Raw genomic sequence first — 13950 nt, forward strand, 5'->3', positions numbered from 1 at the left:
ATTAGTTGGCGATTATATTAGTTGGCGATTATATTAGTTGTGGATTATATTAGTTGGCGATTTGGAAATTATATTAGTTGGAGACTATATTGGTTGGCGATTATATTAGTTGGTGATTTGGTGATTATATTAGTTGGCGATTATATTGATTGGTGATTATATTAGTTGGCGATTATATTAGTTGGCGATTATATTAGTTGGCGATTATATTAGTTGGTGATTATAGTAGTTGGCGATTATATTGGTTGGCGATTATATTAGTTTGGGATTATATTCACTCACTCACTTCAGCCTATCGCAGTCCACTGCTGGACATAGGCCTCCCCAAGTTCGCGCCACACATCCCGGTCTTCCGCAATCCTCATCCAGCCTACACCGGCAATCTTACGTAGATCGTCGGTCCAACGGGCCGGAGGACGTCCCACACTGCGTTTGCCAAGACGCGGTCTCCACTCTAGGACCCGTCTACTCCAACGGCCATCGGTCCTGCGACACAGATGACCAGCCCACTGCCACTTCAACTTGCTAATTCTGTGGGCTATGTCGGTTACTTTCGTTCTCCCGCGGATAGTCTCATTTCTAATCCTGTCTTTGAGAGAGACCCCAAGCATAGCCCGTTCCATTGCACGTTGAGCGACTTTAAACTTGTGGACCAGTCCCTTGGTCAGTGTCCACGTCTCGGCTCCGTATGTTAACACAGGCAGGACGCATTGCTCGAAAACTTTTGTCTTCAAGCATTGCGGAATCTTCGAAGTGAAGACTCGACGGAGTCTGCCAAACGCCGCCCAGCCCAACCGAATCCTCCTATCGGCCTCCTTCTCGAAGTTGTTGCGGCCTAGTTGGATAGTATGGCCTAGGTAAATATAATCCTGAACAACTTCGAGAAGGGTACCATCGACCGATACCGGTATCGGTATGACTTGGTTGTTAAACATAACTTTCGTCTTATCCAAGTTCATACAGAGACCGACACGTCGGGAGGACTCGTTTAGGCCGGCCAGCATTTGGCCTAACTCATTCAGCGTCTCCGCAAAGATGACAATATCGTCGGCGAAACGAAGGTGAGAGATGAATTCACCGTTGACGTTGATGCCCCGTTCCCCCCAATCCAAGGTCTTAAAAACATCCTCTAGCGCAGTGGTAAACAGTTTCGGTGATATTACATCCCCCTGTCTTACCCCGCGCCGGAGGGAAATAGGTCTTGTTCTTTGGTCATTGACATGAACGGTCATCGTCGCCGCGTCGTACATAGATTTTAGTACCTCGATATATCGCCAGTCGATATGACATCTCTGCAGAGAGTCCAGGACAGCCCAGGTCTCGACGGAGTCGAAGGCTTTCTCGTAGTCCACAAATGCCATACACAGCGGTTGATTATATTCTTCCGTCTTTTGGATAATCTGCCGAACAGTATGGATGTGGTCCACGGTGCTGTAGCCATTTCGAAACCCAGCCTGCTCTGGTGGTTGGAATTCGTCGAGTCTTCTGGCGAGACGATTCGTAACAACCCTCGAAAACAGCTTATAGACGTGGCTCAGAAGTGAGATCGGTCTGTAATTCTTTAACAGAGACTTATCGCCTCTCTTAAAGAACAGCACCACCACACTCCTGGACCACGCCTCCGGCGTGGTACCTCGGTGGATGACGGCGTTAAATAGTCTTGCCAAGGCTTTCAGGACAGGTCGCCCTGCGGCTTTAAGGAGTTCAGTGGTAACTCCGTCATCCCCCGGGGCCCTTCCGTTTTTAAGCTGCCCGAGCGCTGCACCAATCTCATCCTCTTCGAAGTCCGGGATATACTCCGAATAATGGCGCAACAATGGTGCCTGTGGATCTTCGGTGTCCCAAGTCGCAGGCTTGCGTGCGCTCGACGAGTACAGCTGTCCATAAAAATTCTCAACCTCTTCTCGGACCTGAGGGCGAGAGCAGACGGTTCTGCCATCTGCTGTTTTAAGCTTCGCAAGAAGGCTTCTCCCCAATGGTCTTTGGAAAACTTTGGACCCCCTATTCTGCTCAATCAGAGTAGCAACCTCTCTCGTATTTGAGCAGCGGAGGTCTCGGCGAATAATTTTCCGTACCCTCTTGGAAAGAGCCCTCTGTTCTGGCGAAGCAGCCGGCAACTCGCGCCTCTGCCGCATCAGATCCAAGGCTTCGGGAGAAAGTTTGGACTGCTTCGTTGGCTTTGTTGGTGGAAAGTGCCTGCGACCCAGTGTACACACCGTCTTCACCACGTTGTCGGTTATCTCGTCCACGTCGCTAGTAGTTTCCAGCGAATCGAATCGGTTTTGGAGTTCCAACTGAAACTGCTCGGAGCCACATAGTATTTGGGGCAGCGTAGGTCGGAGAGTAGATTTCATCAAGCGGGTCCGCTCCTTTCGGAGACATATATTCAGAGTGCCCCGTACTAGCCGGTGGTCGCTGCCGGTGTTAAACCTGTTAACCACTGAGACATCTCTGAATATATGCCTTTTATCCGCTATGTTGAAATCTATCTCGTTCCTCGTCACAGTATCGGGGCTTTGCCATGTCCACCTCCTTTGGGGCTTCTTCTCAAAAAATGAGTTCATCAAGAAGAGCCCCTCCGATTCGAGGAAGTTGACAAGCGTCTGCCCCCTGTGATTCCTGTGCCCCAATCCGTGTGGTCCGATGCTCGATCCGTCGCGGCCTTGTACTCCCACTTTAGCGTTGAAGTCTCCCATAACAACGCTGTAGAAGGTCGAAGTAGTGCCATGTATGGCCCTTGTGATATCTTCATACAAGGCTTCGACTTCATCGTCAGAGTGTGCCGAGGTCGGCGCATATACCTGTATCACTTTCAGGGAGTACCTGTCGGTGAGCTTAAGTACAAGGTACGCTACCCGGGTCGACACACTACTGACTTCCACAACGTTGTTAGTGAGAGTCTTGTGAACCAGAAAACCGACGCCACCTTGGGAAAGCCCATCACCTTCACGGAAGTAGAACAAGTGCCCGGAGTCCAGGATCATCGTGTCCTCTCCCTCTCTGCGGACTTCAGACAACCCCAGTATGCTCCACTTAATGTGACTAAGTTCTACCTCAAGTTCGGTGAGGTGATGGTCCAACCGTAGCGTGCGTCCATTATACGTAGCCAGGAATATTTTTCTATGGCAGCCTCCCGTACCCCGGTGATTCTTAGCACCCTCTACCCCACCGTTACCACGGCCGTTGCCGTAGCCGGGAATAGTGGGGCTGCCGGGAACTGAGGGCCTTATTTTTAGGTTCGAACTCATGGGGGTTTTTGCCCATAGTCACCACGCTGGGCAGGCGGGTTGGTGACCGCAGGGCTGACTTTGTCGCACCGAAGACGCTGCTGCCCGTCCTCGGTCTGTGCATTTAAAAAGCCAGCAGTTGGATGGCTATCCCGCCATCGGTCGGCCTTTCAAGTTCCAAGGTGGTAGTGGAACTGTACTATCCCTTAGTCGCCTCTTACGACACCCACGGGAAGAGATGGGGTGGCTAAATTCTTTAGTGCCGTAACCACACAGCACATTTGGGATTATATTAGTTGACGATTATATTATTTAGTGATTTGGTGAATATATTAGGTGGCCATTATATTCGTTGGCGATTATATTAGTTGGCAATTATATTACTTGGCGATTATATTAATTGGCGATTATATTAATTGGCGATTATATTAGTTAGTGATTATATAAGTTGGCGATTATATTAGTTAGTGATTATATTAGTTGGCGATTATATTAGTTTAGGGTTATATTAGTTGTGGATTATATTGGTTGGTGATTATATTACTTTACGATTATATTAGTTGACGGTTATGCAAATATATTAGTTGGCGATTATGTGAATATATTACTTGACGATTATGCGATTATATTAGTTGGCCCTTACAGTGTTGTCATTTAAAAAATATGCATAAAAATCGAGTATCTACTTTCGTTAGCCAGACTATATTTTCTTATCGCCTATACTGATTAGCGATGTTCCGGATATCCGCATCCGTATTCGTATCCGCAGATATCTGCAGGAAAAATGAAATCCGTCTCCATATCCGTATCTGTCACTTTTCTAGCGGATCTTTTACGGGTCTTTTAATAATTTTCAAATTCAGTGGACAGAACAAAATGCTACATAATAAGTTAGATTATGTGATTAAAATGTATAATTTAAAAAAAATCCCATTCAGAGTATTTTTTTTAAATCGAATAATTGGCACCGTTAACACCAAACATGTATTCTAGTAAGTTACTATACTAATAGTATAGAACTCAAAGATACTAAAACAACTATCTTATAAAATCACTATTATACATAGAATGTTATGACTTAATTTTTATAAATATAAGAAAATGAAAAACAAATAATTCTTTTATTGAAACAACTTTTTCGGATTTTATCGCAGTTCCTGGATCTGGTTGCTAAATAATTGTTTCTCGCAAACAAACAAAAAACCGACTTCAATTACAAAAGTAGTTATCAGATCTCGATCAAATTTAAATGGGACCACAAGACAAGCATCAGCTTTTGATTAAAACAAGAATCATAAAAATTATTTATAAACAATAAACTGCCCTCCCTCCATTGCCATCTAGTGGATAATATAACTCAGTACGGTATACGATAGTTCAAACCAAAGTAGTTTCTAATAACCTTAACGAAAAAATAAGTGACGACAACGACGCGTATGCACCGTTACATAAATACGCGTCATCAAAAATTACTCATTATATCTCGATCAAATATAACTAAACTACAAGACAAACACCAGCTTTTGATTAAAACAAGAATTATTAAAATTTTATTATTATTTTATTTTATTGTATAAATTATATTTTTAAGCAAAGAGCAACACGGAGGGGAGTAGCTATGTACAGACGTTCCCCTCTGTCAAGGTATAAGGCCAAATGGCCATATGCAAACAATAAAACTAGTTGCAGCCGCACTGATCACTAGACTAAATCTAGTTGCGCGATTGAATCAACGTCCTTCAAAAAATGCCAAATTGTTCTGTTTTTTGCTGCAAAAAAAGATTTGCCACGTCAAATTTACTAAAACATGGCGTTACCTTTCATACGTAAGTATTTTTTAATCACATTATTACTTGTATACATCTTTTAAACCTTTTTTAAACTTAAAAATTACAAATATTATCGTTCGTGTTGACTCGATTTGTTTACCAACACAGGCCGCTCGCCCGCATACAATATGCGGATCGGTCGAGCGACTGATCGGAGTCTATTTCCGAGAAGTCACTGTCGCCGAGCGATAGTGTTGTTACCGGTTTGTTTGTAGATGGTTATCGATAAAAACGGCAAAGGCAAAAGAGGAGACAGACATTTTTGAGATTTTGATTTATTTAAAATATTATATTGCTAGCTTTTTTTAATAAACATGGTTATATAATAAAATTGCATTAAATTAAATATAATACACGTATTATGAGTATTAATACATTTTACTAGAATTACTTAATGTGAATTTCCACCATAATGTTTTATATAAAAATTTGGCAGGTTTTCTAAAAGTTCAAATTTAAGGGATACATGGAAAAAAATGGTAATAACAGATTAACCTGGACGCCCACAAAAAAATAGTGTAATTTGTTCAGATCATATCAATACCATTATGTAGTATGTTACATTTTTGTATATATATAAATTTTATTATCTTTTATTTTATTTATTTTTTCTTTGGTGTTTTTTTTATATTTTTTTTTCTTCTTAATGAATACTTCTTGCACTGTTTGCCTCGCTATATGAAACACTTACTCATGACCATGGGTTGACTGGAAGAAATCTCTTTCAGGGATAAGTCCACCTTTGCCATAAACCTTTCTATTATTTTATGTTTTATATCTATTTTTTGAGTGCAATAAAGTATATAATAAATAATAAATAAATATTTACACAATACACACACGGTCGTCTGTTCCTAAAGTAAGCAACTTAATGCTTGTGTTATAGGTTACAGCCGACTGGTATATAGCTACATATTTTTTTTTCGATAAACATACTTATAAATAATACATATATAAATATATAAATAAATATTTATATTACACCCAGACTCGGGGTGGGACTCGAACCCACAACCCTCGGAGCAGAAAGCAGGGTCACTACAAACTGCGCCAACGGGCTAGTCATGATATGTCATATGTCAAATAAATAAATAAATACCACTAACTTTCAAGTGTTGGCGAACAATAGAAGGATTAGTCGAGGGCACCAAACCAACACTCACGCCACACTGTTTTTTTTTTGTCTCATGTACAAGGTAATCAAGATATGGTTCACCTTAGTCATAATAGTGAAATGAAGCTTAGATTTATCAACTTTGAAAATTAACAATGTCCATCCTTTCAGAGTCATCAACAAATCATTCAATCTAGCAGATGGCAAGCTATCATCTTATGATGCCATTAGTGTTACGCTCCCTACTCCCGATTCGTTGACATCACCGTGTACGTCATCAACTCCTCAAAATGTATGTTAACTTTAAATCGTTTATTGTAGACTGGCATTGTTTGGCACAACAACGTTGCACCAAACGTATTGTGACATAATTATAATAGTTAGACATAGGCTGTCGCGACACTTTTTAACTGACTTCCAAAAAGAGGAGGTTCTCAATCTGACTGTATTTTTTTATGTATGTTACTTCAGAACTTTTGACTGGGTGAACCGATTTTGATGATTTTTAATTTAACAGAAAGCTGATGTTTATCATGTGGTCGCGTTTAAATTTCATCGAGATCTGATAACAACATTTTGAGTAACCTTTGATAGCGCGTATATATTATGTATATTGTATTACTTGTCGATGTAATTGAAGTCAGTTTTGTTTTCGTTTGCGAGCAAATACAATTATTGTAGATAATGATATGTTGTACAAAGTCTTACTACATTATGTATTTCTATTATCATTAGTTTTTGCAGCGTACGCAATGTAAGGAATTTTTTAGGTTATTTTTTTATCCCTTGGGTTACATTATTGGAGTTTTAGTAAGGATCCCTAATATTTTTGAAAATGTAGTATAACCTATGTCGCTCAAGGATAGTGTAGCTTCTCAACGGTGAAATAATTTTTTGAATCGGTCCAGTAGTTTCGGAGCCTATTCAATGCTAACAAACAAACAATCAAATCTTTACTCTTTATAATCGTTTATTTTACATGAAGATGTTTGATTTGTAGTATATAATAAATTAAGTCTATTTTTATAATAACATCTTACCTTTGTATCATTTTAATAACCTTATTTCCCTAACCGAGTACTTGAATTTATCGATAATGGATATCGACAGTTGTTACAACCACGGCTGTAGGCAACTTGTCAGTGTAGTTGCGGCGTGTCATTATACTGTAATGACACAGAATGTATCTATTTGTGTGTGAAAAATGTAAGTGTGATTTTAATTTAGTATGTGTGAGTTTCGTAGCGACAGACGATTATTTTTGTGTGGGAATTAGATAAAGTGTGCATGTGTGTAATTTCCCCCCGCAAAAAATGACAGAAAGTTTTGTATCGGTAGCAGACGCAAAGGCTACTCCCCTCCGTGTTGCTCTATGTTTTTATGAATTATATAATTGGATTTTAGTTTTTGTAACGCCACACCATATTGCCTAGCCGAGCCTTATGACGCCACGCCATAGCCAAGCGAAGCCAAGCCAAAGCCAAAGCCATACGGTTCGATAACGATCTTCCGGTTGTGAGTGACATTACGTTCCACCGCCAAATAAAGAGGGTATAAATGAGCCGATTGTTGATTTATGTGATTATTCTTGTGTTAGCATTCAAATAAGTAGAAACGCTGCCAGTTTGTATAAGTGATTCTTAATAAAGTAATAATTGTATAAAGTGCTTTAAGTGTTTGTTTTACCTCTGCCGTTTTACTCAGAAGCGGGATAATGAAACGTAATCGCCCTAATGAAGCCGGCAACAGAGTCCGACCGCCTGGATGGAGTGAGCAAGAACAATATACCAGCGAAGATGAAGAATGTCCGTCACCACCCGCAAGAAAATTATTAAAGTCCTTGCTAGAGAACAAAGTTGAAAGGGCTATACGCGAACTTAATGAAGAAAGCGTACCACTTGGTAATTTTAAAGATCATCGCGCCGCGTCCCTCATACCAGAATTTGACCCCGATGGAGAAGATTGCACAGTATCAGCATGGTTAAAGAAGATTGATCAGTTGGGTGACATACATGGCTGGGATGATAAAGTAAAAGCCTTTCACTTACAAGACAAACTTCGCGGGCAAGCTCGAAAGTGGTACAACAGACTCGATGAATATAACTATACTTGGAATGAGTGGAAACATTTGTTGGTACGAGCTTTTCCCAAACATCGCGATTATAGTGCTTTATTAGACGAAATGATGCATAGAAAAAAATTACCGAACGAGACAATGACGAAATACTATCAAGATAAAATCGCCATGTGTTTTCGCTGCAATCTATCTGATGCTGCCAGTGTCTCGTGTATAATCAGAGGATTACCGACTTCACTACAACCGAATGCACGTGCTTTCCAATGCCAGCGTCCGGATGAACTTTATGAGGCATTTCTCTGTTCCCTCGATGATTATCGTTCACCAGTATTCGAAGTACGCGCACCAATCAAGGATACTAAGCAAATGTTCACCGCTGATAAAAAAGTTAATCCTGAAATCGATCCTTGTCCGCGTTGCAAGAAGACAGGTCACATTTTACGAAATTGTACGCTACCTGATCAACGAGTTTGTTTTAAGTGCGGTCGGCAAGGTCATATTGCCTCCCGCTGTTCAAGTATATTAACTTCACAAGCCAAACCGAACCTTGAATCTGATAGCAATACCAAGGAAATCAGAATAGTGCAAAATTATAACGAAATTTATAAGAAAGTTGTGAAGGTCAACGGAATTTTTCTAAAGTCATATATAGATACGGGTAGTCAAGTGAATGTTATAAATTCTCAAATTGTTTCTCTTTTGTCACTGAAAGTTTCACCTACCAACACTATTCTAAAAGGTTTTTCTGGTGGTTTACTTACAAGCCGCGGGGAAGTACAATTTGATTTAGAAATCGATAACACTGTAGTACAATGTACTGCACATGTTACAGAAATGGATATGCAAGACATTCATTTATTAATTGGACAACCAATTATAAACGCTGATCACATATCACTTGTGGTGACAAATGGGACGGCTACGCTAAGAGTGGATTCTGGTCCTTTAACTGGATTTGATGTAGTGGAAAAAGTTAACAAGTTTAAAGTGGTGACTTCAAGCAAGGAACCTCTACCACCCGGTGCCTCAATCATCAAAGTTAGAGTGCTGGGTAATACGTCCGGGAACGATGTTTGTACAACGCCACGGCACTATGAACTGCAGGGCGTGTCCTACATGTTACCAGCGACCTTGCTCCGAGGTAGCGAGGGCTACATTAAGGTTGTCAACACTGGGACCGTCAATGTTGACTGGGAAGCCGGCGAGGTTTTAGCTCGAGCCGAGAGCTATGACGAATTAGCCAGTCAGCCTAGCCAGGTGAGTCAAGCCAAGCCATTTTTATCCAACTTGCCTGCTACTTCACCAAATAATAGAAAATGCTTAATGACTTCTACTTACAATATAAATAATGTAAATTCGTCTGCCTCCATCTTTACGGTGAACCAAATATCTAGTATTCACATAGGCGGTGTACCTATTTGCGAAATTAGTATGGGAAGTTTAAATGAAAACGAGCGTAATAGTTTAATAAATTTATTGCTACAGTATAAACATACCTTTGCAAATAATACGAAAGATCTTGGTTGTACAAACATAATACAAATGAAAATAAAACTTACTACGCAGCAACCAATATATCGTCAACCTTATAGGTTATCGCATACTGAGCAACAAATAGTTAATTCCAAAGTCCATGAATTATTAGATGCTGGTATTATAAAAGAGTCCGAGTCAAATTATGCCTCTCCGGTTATCTTAGTCAAGAAAAAGAATGGTGATAGTAGATTATGTATTGATTATCGTGCTCTTAACGCTATCACTATTAAAGACAGATATCCATTGCCTAACATTGACGATCATATTTCTAAATTAGCCGGTAAGAAATATTTTACTAGTCTTGATATGGCCCAAAGTTATCATCAGTTATTAATCGCACCAGAGGACACTCACAAAACTGCTTTTATTACACCTCAGGGTCAGTACGAATATTTACGTGTTCCATTTGGCTTAGCAAATGCACCATCTGTTTTTATGCGCGTGGTTAGCAAAATTGTTAATTCGATTCGTTGTACACAGAGTGACAGTTCACGTCATGAGATTCTCGCCTTTTTAGATGATTTACTTCTACCCTCAATAGATTTTATTTCGGGTTTAAGAATGTTAGAAGCGGTATTACAAAAATTTCAATCGGAAAATTTAAAATTAAATATGAAAAAGTGCTCTTTTTTACAAGATAAAGTAACTTATTTAGGACATGAAATTTCTCAAGATGGGATTAAACCTGCAGAGCCAAAGTTGATTGCGGTTTCACATTTTCCTATACCTAAGAATGTACATGAAATACGTCAATTCATAGGACTTTGTAGCTATTTTCGAAAATTTATTAATAAGTTCGCGATTATCGCCCGCCCTTTGACAGAACTAACAAAGAAAAATGTACCGTGGGTATGGGGTGATAAACAAATTGATAGTTTTAATGAATTAAAGAAATGTTTGTGCTCTAAACCAGTTTTAGCTTTATATGATTCTACTTTAAATACAGAAATACATACCGATGCGTGTAAGTTAGGCATAGCGGGTATATTATTCCAGCTGCAGCTTGACGGAACCCTACGTCCGGTCATGTATTTTAGCCGAGTAACTTCTAGAGAGGAAACTATGTACCATAGCTATGAGTTAGAGACGTTAGCGGTCGTGGAATCTTTGCGTAAATTCAGAGTGTACGTTATAGGTAAACACGTAAAAATAATCACTGACTGTACTGCCGTCCGTGCCACTCTTACTAAACGAGATATTATTCCCCGTATCGCTAGGTGGTGGTTGCTAATACAAGAGTACGATATTAGTGTAGAATATAGACCCGGGGAACGAATGAAGCATGTGGATGCGTTAAGTAGAAATCCTATTGATGCAGTAAATATTAATCGCCTCGAAATCTCGGATTGGTTCTATACGATTCAGTATCAGGATGATAAATTGAAAAGCATAATCGATCAACTAAACTCTAAGTCTGCTGGGCCCGATATAGTGAATAATTATGTAATATTAGATAACAGATTGTATAGAAAAACGCTCAACGGCAATCGCCTCGTAGTTCCTGGGGCGGCAAGGTGGAAGATCGTTCAAATGCACCACGATGAAATAGGCCACGTAGGATTAAAACGTTGTACAGATCTAATTAAAAATGAATTTTGGTTTCCTAAAATGACACGGTTTATTCGAAAGTATGTAACATCTTGTTTGCACTGTGCTTATGGTAAGGGGGAATACGGTAAAAAGGAAGGTATGTTACACCCGATTCCCAAGCCAAATGAACCCTTTAGAATGGTCCATATCGACCATTTAGGCCCTTTCTGTAGAACTAATAAAGGTCACGAATACATGTTGGTTATAACGGACGCATTTTCGAAATTTGTAATCGCAGAACCTACTAGGACAGTCAATTCGGTAGAAACATTAAGAGTACTCAAAAGAACATTTTCATTATTTGGTTATCCAGATAGAGTAGTGACGGATCATGGTAAAGCTTTTACCAGTAGGTATTTTAAAAAGTTCGCGATAGACAAACAGTTCAAACATACATTAAATTCAATTGCGTGTCCGCGTGCTAATGGACAAGTTGAACGCACTAATCGAACTATACTAAATGCTCTGCGCGCCACTGACCCTAGTGAAGCAGCTAATAACTGGTCTAACTGCCTCCCCGACGTTATTTGGGGTATAAATAATACCGTAAATGATACTACTGGTTTTAAGCCCTACGATTTGATGTTTGCACGTGATGGTAGGCCAGTGTGTGATGTAACGATTCCAGATCAGGTATCAGAGTCAATTCAGTCTAAGCGCGAAAAGGCCAGTGCACGTATTGATAAGGCCACCGTTAAGATGAAGCGAAACTTTGACAAACGCCGCAAAAGGAGTCATATTTACAAAAAGGGAGACTTGGTTCTATGGAGGCAGGCGCCTACAAGTAGTGCTGCTAAGGTTAACACTAAACTAGATGACTTATATTCAGGCCCTTATATTGTAACTAAAGTTATAGGTAACGATAGGTATAGAATTAGGAGCATAAAGGGGTTAAGAGGCTACAAAAACTTTACTGGGTTAGTTTCCGCTGACTCTTTGCGACCCTATCGTAGTGTAGCCCTAGTGTCAGATAGCGCGAGCAGCTCTGACGACCAACTAGAAACTGAAGATCTTATTGACCTTCTAGAAAGCTAATTGACAACGTCTTCCCATTGCGGGAGCAATTGTTTCAGGATGGCCGACTGTAACGCCACACCATATTGCCTAGCCGAGCCTTATGACGCCACGCCATAGCCAAGCGAAGCCAAGCCAAAGCCAAAGCCATACGGTTCGATAACGATCTTCCGGTTGTGAGTGACATTACGTTCCACCGCCAAATAAAGAGGGTATAAATGAGCCGATTGTTGATTTATGTGATTATTCTTGTGTTAGCATTCAAATAAGTAGAAACGCTGCCAGTTTGTATAAGTGATTCTTAATAAAGTAATAATTGTATAAAGTGCTTTAAGTGTTTGTTTTACCTCTGCCGTTTTATTTTATTGGTTAAAATAGATCCGGCAAACACTAATACTGAAACCAGTGACATACAGCGGCGTTGACGCAAACGAAAAGTTATGAGGTTCATGAAGTGGGCACCCAGAATTATGAATTTATAATTTATGATAATGTAGTTTTACTTAATCGTTTGCGCGTTAAAATTTATGAAAAAAAGGATCGATAACATTTGTTTGCGCGTGTCCTCGTTTTTGAGAAAAATCAAAATCAAAATTGGGTGCTACAACGCCAGCACTTAAAAATAAAATCCACTTTTGGTTTAAAAATGGTGAATATTTTTATTTATACATATCAACTGCGCATGACACGCGCAGATGGCAGCCGAAAGAATTATTGAGCTATAATAACTCAATAATAAATTATTAATATTTTAATATTTTTTATCGGGAAATAATATTTTCAGGAGAAACAAACTTATTTATTTAAAAAAAAAGAAAGACAGAAGACCGAACACTTAACTTCTATTTATTACTAATTTTTACAAACACAACAATTATCACAAAAATTAACCTTAACCACGAACTTAATCGAAAACAATGACCGAGAATTACAATTTAAATTAACCAAGCAAACAACCATTACTTTGAATATAAAAATGATCAACGGACTCGTCATGAAACAACGACCTATCGTTTCGAAAGCCGAGAAGCAAATGAGCCCTCTGAACGGGTAGGGACTGCTTTTATTGACGTTGTTGCATGACGTTACAAAAGGTATTAGCGGGTAGGGAACTATTTTTATTAACACTGTTGCACGACGTCACGAAACGTATTAAAATAATCGAGATTATGCTAACACGGCCTCTCCTGACCGTGCGCCGTCCCCGGTGCACATTTTCACCACGAGTGCTGGCTAGTCGGTGGACGCTGATAAGGACTCGAGCTCGCCGTCTCCAGGGAGAACTCCAGGGGAAGCAGTAGTGGGAGCCGTCGAAGGCCCAAGCTGAGCATTGTCACATTCATCGTCTGTAGCAGACTCTGTTCACTAGAAATAAATAACAAAATATGAGTTTAATCAACAGTTGGCACAGATGCCTCTCAAGGCCTACACGGACAGAGGCAGTATTACGCGATATCCATCATGTGATCCAGGGACAGAGGCAGTATTACGCGATATCCACTATGTGATCCAGGGACAGAGGCAGTATTACGCGATATCCACTATGTAATCAACGGACAGAGG

Source organism: Melitaea cinxia, chromosome 21 (assembly GCF_905220565.1).
Source record: "Melitaea cinxia chromosome 21, ilMelCinx1.1, whole genome shotgun sequence".
Taxonomy (NCBI): Eukaryota; Metazoa; Arthropoda; class Insecta; order Lepidoptera; family Nymphalidae; genus Melitaea; species Melitaea cinxia.